Below are 9,530 nucleotides of genomic sequence, written 5' to 3'. Positions count from 1 at the left end.
CATAATGTAAATTTGTGAGGATGTTACAGTCGTACTTCAGGTCTCTCACATTTAAAATTGTCCAGTTACTGTTGTATTCTTTGTATTTATGTATCAAGTTCGTTTTTGTAACTTCTTTATTTGGAGAATTTTGGAGGTTGATAATGTTCATGTCTCACTTGTCGAAGTAACATATTTATGTTGCACTAGTTTTGGAAAAAAAACAAAGGACCAATAAAACATATACGTTTCAGTATATGTAGTATTTTATAATTATTGTACTTCAAAATATACCAGAAGTGTAACATTTAAAATGTTGTGTTCCTGATTATGTTTTACCGATTTGTTTTACAAATATATCAGAGTTTAAATACCTTATAGTTTTACCAGCAGTATTTCTATACTATTGTACTACACGTACTCTAGGCTTATATTATCAACAGGACAACAAAGATTGTGTTTATTATTGTAATAATCAATTTTTGTCTGTCTTGAAAATGCGTGTTTTAAATCGTACTCTTTAAATATGCGCGCACGCACTTAACTGATGCAAGCAAAAGGCGAGTGTAAATATAATTTCGTATACATTTTGTACGATATATTAAAACTTTTTGAAAAGGTCTAACGTTAGATAGTAAAATAACATAAGTTTACCTGTTGATAGTATTACGAACGGTAAACTTTGTCCTCAGTAAACGAAAGCAAAAAACGAACAAAAGTTAACTTATTTAACGAATATAGGCCGTATTTATTAAATAAAGGCTTAAGTCCTGTTACACCAAACACAAGCAGACATGCATTTTTAGGTATGTGCAATTAGAAATATTTTGTATTATTCTAAATATCCAGTATTTTTAAATTATTCACATTAATATTTAATGTGATGTTAACAAAAGTACCGTATTACTATTAGGGTGAAACAATGTTAGGAAAGTGTTGAAATATATTTAAATAAAACCTCCTAGATTTAAAAATATATTAACGTGTGAAAGATACTAGACCTAAAGAATAAGCCAGGTGGTTAGGGCGCTCGACTCTAAATGTGAGTATCGCGGGTTCGAATCCCCGTCGCATCAAACATGCTCGCCCTTTCGGTCAGAAGGTCGTTATAATGTTACGGTCAATCCCACTATTCGTTCGTCAAATAGTAGTCCAAGAGTTGGCGATGGGTGGTGGTGACTAGCTGTCCCCCCTAGTCTTACACTGGTAAATTAGGGATGATTAGCGCAGATAGGCCTCGTGTAGCTTTGCGCGAACTTTGAAAATAAACTTAAAAAATAGTAAACCTAGTTTTAAGTATTGAAATAAGACTTCGAAAATTTTCTGTTTCAAGAGTAAATAAATCCAAGTTTAGGAGTAACAAATATTTTTATTTGCTTTTTCAGGTCACATGCCACATCGTGTTCTAGTCTACAGATTGCCTAATTCTTTTTGTAATTCATGACAGTCACACGTTTTACTACTTCACAACAGTACGAATTGCAGTATTAAGCATCCATTGTATGACGTCATTTTAGTGTCTTCTGGGTGATATATGACACGTTACTGTATTATCTGTATACTTCGTAACCCGGATGAGATAATAAAACATTGAGTTTACTCACTGGGATGATGAAAATTGGTGAACAAAGTTTAAAGGTTGATGGAATTAATGTTAAACAGAAACACATAAGAGAAGTAAACGACTTAGTAATAAAAAACAAAAAATGCTTTACCATTCTACCAATTTCCCATCATAAATACAATTGAAAATAAATATAAAAAGTACGTTGATCATTGTTGACCCGCTATCTGTTGGTTATTTGAAACGAAACAATTTTCTTCTTATCATCAGACTGAACAATACACTGTCATAATAAACACTAATTGTCTTAAAATACCTGATTCAAGTGTCATTTATATCGTTGTACCGTTATACCCTTTCCTCTCTGACATGTTTATGTTCCACATTTTATGTTCTCCTCATATTGAATTCTATTTCTATTCTTTCTTATATTAAAGATAATAGGACAAAAACGAACTGCTTTATCGGCTTGGCTATTATACCTGATAAACGACTGAATGCCTCTTGGAATTGTCGGAGCCCTGTGTTATTTTAGAGACCTAAATATTTAAGTTCCATTCATAGCAAACGTATGCGCGTTATGGCCATAATGATAGGATTTGGACTGTAAAACATTTTGCAGCACACTTTAATGGCTGACAGTATTTTAAATAGAAGTCACTGTTCGAAATAAACGAAAACAGTAAAGACTGAATAGATTATAAGAATGATTTTCTAGATATGTAAATTTCGTCATTATCCTAAAAAGGTTGGCCATAGAGAATATTGTAAGCATAAATTTTGTACCCAAATTATAGCACAAATTTCTTTAAGTTTTTACTATACAACATGCAACTTGTATATCAGTTACAAAAAAATCAACAGGCGTAAATATTTATCCCAGGTCTTATGCAACAGGCCTTTAGATGTGCTACATATGTGTCGGTCTGAAGTGGAAAAGATATGTTGTCATCAAAGAGAATGACATATTTCCAAAATTTGTCACCATATGGCGCGTTCACAGCTCAGTGTGGCGTCGTTGTTCCAGAAAGTGTCACCGGAGGCTCGTTTCTCGGGCGCCATGAGTAATGTAACGACGTTATGGAAGGACAAACATGAATTTGGTCAGTATGAGTATAACTAATACAGTCAGTCTAAATCAACTTACTGTTTGATTCTTTAATTATAAGTTGAGCGATTAATAATTTTTAGTAACATGATTATAATATTCGAGAATAAATACAGCACTGCGTATTGTTTTTTCTCTCTTGGGTTTTGGGTATCACATGTACTCTGGAGGGTCAGGTGCTCTTTGACCTCTTCCCCCTTTCTTTACTTATATGATCATGCAGTGTTGGTTGGTGTTACTCACTGCTTTAGGTTCAGAGTGGACTGAATTTACTCCGACCTTTTTAAGATAAATGTTTATGTACTGGTATACATATATAAATATTATTTTGCCCTATCAGTAGGAAGTCTAGTTTGATGGTGGCCCTTTTACTTAATATATATTATTATTTCATCCTTTTTTTCATCTATTTATTTTTGTGTTTAAAATGTATGTTGATCTGGTAGAAGTGTTTAGGACTATCTTCATCATGTATGAGGTACCTCTCTTGTTCGTTTAATAATTCATTTTTCATCCAATTTTTATCAAAATACTTTATTGTGCTATGTAGGGGTCTATCTGGTATGGTTAGTATGTTTGAATGTGTAAATTTGGATGATGTTGCTCTGTAAACTGCATGCTGTTGTGAAGAGTGTGTTTTGGATTGTTTGTAACTTCGTTTTAATTGTTTTGTCACTTACATTTATCCACGCTGGAGCTGCATAGTCACTTACTGGTCTAATGTGTGTTTTGTAAATTTTTAGTATGTTGTCTGTTGATGCTATACTATTCTTGCCAGTTAGACTCCAAGCATAATTGGTTCTTCGCCAGAATTTAATTTTATTTACATGGTTAATCCATGTTAATTTTGAGTCATAGGTTAGACGTAGAAATTTTGCCGATGTGGTAGGCGGAAGTAGTATTACATTCACATATATTTCAGGCTGTAGTTTTGTTTTGTATTTTATCAACTTTGCTGTATTTATTTTTATTCTGTATTTTTGACAGTATTCGCTTATTCTGTTTAATTGTGGTTGTATGTTTATGGCTGCTACTATTGGAACTGTATGGAACTTTTCCAGACTGCCACATCATCAGCAAACTGTGAGGAGAATCCATGCTTAGGACCCTTCAATGGTAAATTGTTTACATACATGATGAAGAGTATAAAGTTAACCATCCCTCCCTGAGGGACACCAGTTTCTGGAGTAAAGTACTCAGAAAAGGTTCGCGCTACATTTACTCTACATTTTCTATTTTTCAAAAAGTTAGATAACCAGCGAATAATTCCACGCGGTAGTCCCACTTCATTCACGTGGAACCATAGACCATTGTGCTGTACAGTGTCACATGCTCTCTCAATGTCAAGAAAGTAGTCGACAGCGCATTGGTTTTGTTAAAACTGTCGACTTATTATATGGTTTAAAGTTGCGCTTGTACAATAAACATTATAGGTTTTCTAGATCAGTGATGACGAGAAACCCACTTGTTGAGAAATTTATATGCAAAAACGGCTCGTTCGGGCTGAGAAAACACTTTTACATAGAAGGTCGAAACGTTGTTCGCTCTTCTATGTAAAAGTGTTTTCTCAGCCCAAACGAGCCGTTTTTGCATATAAAAAGGTTTTCTATATGTTTAAGTACAACAACTCATATATTTGGGTTTTGTTGAATTTCGCAGCATATGTGTGTCGTGTTTATCGGGCACTTATTAAATTTACTATCCTCTTGCTTTAAAGTTGTCAAATTTTGAATGTGGTTTTAAATTTACCTCAGTTTAGAAAATAACACAAGTGCAGTAGGAGTATATATTTGTGTTGACCTACAAAAGTATACCACATGTACAATATACCGTTCGTTACATGTGTGTAGAAATATACAAATAACTATTTACTCATAAATGTTTAAATTTGAGTCGTATTTCTTAAAACATAGAAAGTAAATGAGAAATACTTTGAAAAACACCGATTTCGAGTACGAACTTGTGCACTCGTACATATGTACTATCATTAAGCTTTCTTTACACTTGCGAGCGGGGTGTGTATGCTTCAAATATTAACTTTTGATAAATAAAAACACACATCAAATTACTGTGTTAATATCCTGAAAATCCCTGTAATTTAGTAGGGTCTCTAAGCAAAATATATGTGGGTTGAAAAAATCTCATTCCTTTCCAGAGAAACGTCTTACTGATCACAAACAAACAATTGTCAGAATTACGTACACTGTAAAATACTCTTTCTATTGGTCACAGTAGTCGGTGGTACTACTTAAGAACTTTCAAATGATTGGTTTGAAGGGCGTAGTTACTCATGTTGATTTGCTAAATATATTGCTATCTCGACAAATCATAGAAGAGGGAGGTTCTTATTTTATATTTATTATGTCCGTAGCTCAAATTCGAGTTTCAAATTCTTTAAATATTTGTACATGTTGAATAGTGGGCATGATGAAATAGAAACTGAGTAATAAGACAGCTGGACGTATTATGTGACATACAATAACAGATATTTAACTTTTTTCTTTACATTTCCTCTTAAATTAAAAAATTAAAACATATATAATTTTAAAATTTAGATTATGAACTACGTTTTGATGCTAATCTCATTGACGTAAGTGGTTAAAAATGTAAGTTAATAAAATTTTGAAAATAACGCTCCAAACGTCGTGACACGTGCAATTTAACCTACATGGGTGAAACAAAGGGATTTTGTTTGTTTTGAATTTCGCGCAAAGCTACTCGAGGGCTATCTGCGCTAGCCGTCCCTAATTTTGCAGTGTAAGACTAGAGGTAAGGCAGCTAGTCATCACCACCCACCGCCAACTCTTTGGCTACTCTTTTACCAACGAATAGTGAGATTGACCGTACATAATAACGCTCCCACCGCTGAAAGGGCGAGCATGTTTGGTGCGACCGGGATTCGAATCCGCGACCCTCGGATTACGAGTCGAATGCCTTAACACACTTGGCTATGCTGGGCCAAAAAGTGTGTGTGTGTGTTTTTAATAGTAAAGCCACATCAGGCTATTTGTTGAATCCACCGAGGGGAATCGAACCCTTGATTTTGGCATTGTAAATCCGTAGACTTACCGCCGCACTCGTGGGGGAAGAAAACAAAAGGATATTTGTGCTCTATCCACCACGACTATCGAAACACGGTTTTTAGCAATATAAGTCTGCAGACATACTGCTGTGCCTTTTACATATTTGTCATAAATAGTAGGTTGAATTCATTTTCACCGAGTTGTTATTGACAATAATAATTTATATACCATATAAAGTATACAAGTTTTAAAAAATAATTCTTACAAGACGTAGTAATAGTGTGACTTAAAACTTACACAATATTTTAATCTCTAATATATGGTTTGTTTTTTTTAAATTTTGGAGCAAAACTACAAAAGGGCTATCAGCGTTAGCCGTACCTAATTTAGCAGTGTAAGGCTACAGGGAAGGCAGCTAGTCATTACTACCCATCGCCATCTCCTGGGCTACTCTTTTACCAAGAAATAGAGAGAGTAACTATCATATAATAACGCCCCCACGGCTGAAAGAGCGAACATGTTTACGATTCGAGCGCCTTAACCAACTGGCCATGCCCGGCCCTAGTATATGCTAAGACTTAATATTAATAAATATTTTACCTTTAATATTAAGTTTATTTCAAAATAGAAAAGCTACTTTTGTGAAAATATTTCTCAAATTTACTATTACCAATAATTTCATCTCTCTTTCATACTTATAATATATAAAAGTTTGGACATATACAGCAAATCAAATAGTTTCTAAGTCATACTCAAATCATTGATCAGATAGCACTAACAGTTTATTCACAATATAATGCAGGCGTACAACAAATCACCGAATTAAAATTAGTTTATGTTGTAATAAAGTCATTTGAAGCATCAAAGTTTTGTTAAAAACATTATTGGATCAACCAAGTTAACAAATTAAATAACTGGTTACATTTTCTTTCTTCAGAAATTGAAATGTATTAAAATACGTTTCCAGATACATTTTTAAATTATCTGAATTGCTGACAAAACGACAGTTAATGAGTAGTGTTACCAGACTCCTCATCCATAAAACTTTACAGTTGGCACTAAGCATTCAGGAAGGTAGCGTTCTGGCGTCAGCTAAACCCAGATTCGTTTGTCAGACTGCCAGATAGTGAGGTATGATTCATTTCTCCAGAGAACGCTTTTCCACTTCTACAGAGTCCAATGTGCTTTATACCACTCAGCCGACGCTTGGTATTGTGCATGTTGATTTTAGGTTTGCGTCAGGCTGCTCGGCCATGGAAACCCATTTTATGAAGCTCCTGACGAACAGTTTTTGTGCTGACATTGCTTTCAGAGGCAGTTTGGAACTCGGCAGTGAGTGTTGCAACTGTGGACAGATGATTTTACGCGCTACGCACCTCAACACTCGACGGTCCCATTCTGTGAGTTTGTGTGGCCTACTGATTTGTGGTTGAGCTGTTATTGCTCCTAGACGTTTACACTTCACAATAACAGCACTTATAGTTGACAAGGGCAGCTCTAGCAGGGTAGAAATTTGACGAACTGACTTGTTGGAAAGGTGGCATCCTATAACAGCGCCACGTTGAAAGTAACTGAGCTTTTCACTATGACTCATTCTACTGCCAGTGTGGTGTACATATATGAACTAAAAAAGCGAGATGTATATAAAATTCAAGAACACCCTCCACAACCATTACAAAGAACAACAGTAAGGAATGGTAGTAGAGGCATGTTTTTGAATTTCAATTATATTGTAATTATTTTTGGTTTATACTATGTGTATTATTGTTTTAGAGCGCTGATTTTATTTGCATGTGAAAAAGTATGGGATTTTAACTCATTACAGTCTCCAGAGTTTACAGAGAATGGTGAGAAAAAAAATCCAGTGAGCAACAGTTTTGTGGGAAAAACACTGTCAGTGAGAAAGGCCAGACTCGTTCAAGCTGACAGGAAGACCACAATAACCACTCTTTATAGCAATGATGTGCAGAAGCATATTGGGCTACATCAGCGGAAAACCACACCGGGTTTTACTCCTGTTAGCTAAGAACAGGAAGATGACGCTACAGGGGATCACCAAAACTGGATGATTGAAGATTGGAAAAACGTCGCTTGGTCTGACGAATCTAGATTTCTACTGCGACATGCACACTGGGAAGCACACATCAACAGACAACTACAATACTCCCTAGCTGATGCCAAATTCTACTAAAGGGACACACCAGTTATTGACTCTATCCATACATAACTTGATTCAGCTTTGAAACTAGTTCCTCAACATTTCGGCCGCTTCTGTTGAACTATAGCCTGAGTGTACGAGACAGTATAAACTATCTATATTTCACCAACAAGAAAGGGTCGCTGAAAGCAAGTAAAAATTAAGATTGATGCACTCGTGGTTCATCTTCCATTGCTGACGAGTTAGTATCTCAAGCACTGTCTATAATTACAATGTGAAAATGTCTGAAACTTATCTATTAGAAGTTATAATAAAGATGTTCCTCACAAACAAGACAATACTTCTAAAGCTTCTCACCCAACATAGAATATCTTTATGTGACATCTCTAAAGAGCCGCTCTTGCTACAGTAATCGATAAAAAGTGTACATTTTACCAAACTGTCAATTTTTTCTTCTTGGTGACAATGGATGAACAATAAAAGCAACCAGTTACCTCCCATCATACATCTCTGACCACAGGAGATGAACTAATCAGTTTCTTGAAGATGTAAAAGAGCTATAATCAAAATAGTTCTTGTGGCACAAAGTAATTACCTAGCTACATTGGGTGCACAGAGTCTCTGCAGAAACGTTCTAGTGTTTGATGGAGACAATGAATAAAGAACAAAACTGAAGTTGATCCTAATCTGATAAACATTTCTAACGACACAGTTTCTTCTTGTAGTTTGTGAATAGTTTTACAAGTTTTGAGCATCTGATTATTACCCTGACCTGCTTATATTGTTTAATTTTAAATGTTTATATTATTATGAATTTATAATATAAACTTATAAGTACTTAACTTTAATAGCAAAGGTATTAAATAATGAAATCTCCATTCAAAATATTTTACAGCGTCCCCATTACTTCATTTATTTTTATTAAGATATAATATATTTTAAACTTATTTACATGTTTTATCAGAAACGTAAGGAAAGGGAAAAAACAGATAAAACTTTTACACTTGTAGTTCAAGTGCTGTTTGAAAAGTTAAATGAACAACAACGGTGATTGATGAAGAGAAAGACTTGAAAATGTGGAACAAGAACTTAATAAAAACTAGGTTTAAGAGAAATAGTAAAGACGTTATAACTGTAACTGGATATGACTACAGGTAGGAAATATTGAATAATACCTTAGGTTGATCAATAACATTTTAACTAAATACATTAATTGTGAAGAACATCATGTAATTATAACAGTAGGTAGAAAAACAACGATTTATAAACATAAAGAAGTGTTTCACTGTTGGTAAGAAATAGTGAAAATATGTCTTCTGTTTCTCAAGAAGACAAACCAATGTATTCTTCAAACATGTAATATGTTCCACCATGAATAAAACACTTTTTATGCTCACAGTTATGCTTAAGTTGTTTGCTTATCTATTCTTATAACCAAATTTTGTAGAATTAAGAAATTTATTGTTTCAACAATATTTGTGAATATTAGAAGTGAATAATGTAACTCTGGAGAAAAGCTATCTATACAGTTGAGATATATTTTTGTAAGTGAATAGTAATTTTCTTATAGCAAAGCAGCATCAGGCTATCTACACTGTCCACCAAGTGGAATCAAACCTGTGATTTTCGCGTTGTAAATCTGTAAGCTCGCCTTTGTACCATCGGGGAGCAGAGCGAATAATAGATGCAGTCTTTTAC

The 9,530-nt window shown here is 34.3% G+C and overlaps 1 long non-coding RNA gene across 1 annotated transcript; it reads left to right on the top strand.

Annotated features, from left to right (window-relative positions):
• The first annotated feature begins 2,515 nt into the window (after positions 1–2,515).
• On the top strand, positions 2,516–9,215 carry LOC143231530 (uncharacterized). Its single transcript, XR_013016966.1, has 2 exons — positions 2,516–2,646; positions 7,500–9,215. It is a non-coding gene; the product is annotated as an uncharacterized LOC143231530 (long non-coding RNA).
• The last annotated feature ends 315 nt before the right edge of the window (positions 9,216–9,530 follow it).

This window comes from Tachypleus tridentatus, chromosome 11 (assembly GCF_004210375.1).
Source record: "Tachypleus tridentatus isolate NWPU-2018 chromosome 11, ASM421037v1, whole genome shotgun sequence".
Classification (NCBI taxonomy): domain Eukaryota; kingdom Metazoa; phylum Arthropoda; class Merostomata; order Xiphosura; family Limulidae; genus Tachypleus; species Tachypleus tridentatus.
The sequence above is the reverse complement of the archived record's forward strand: the minus strand, read 5'-3'. Positions and strand labels throughout refer to the sequence as shown.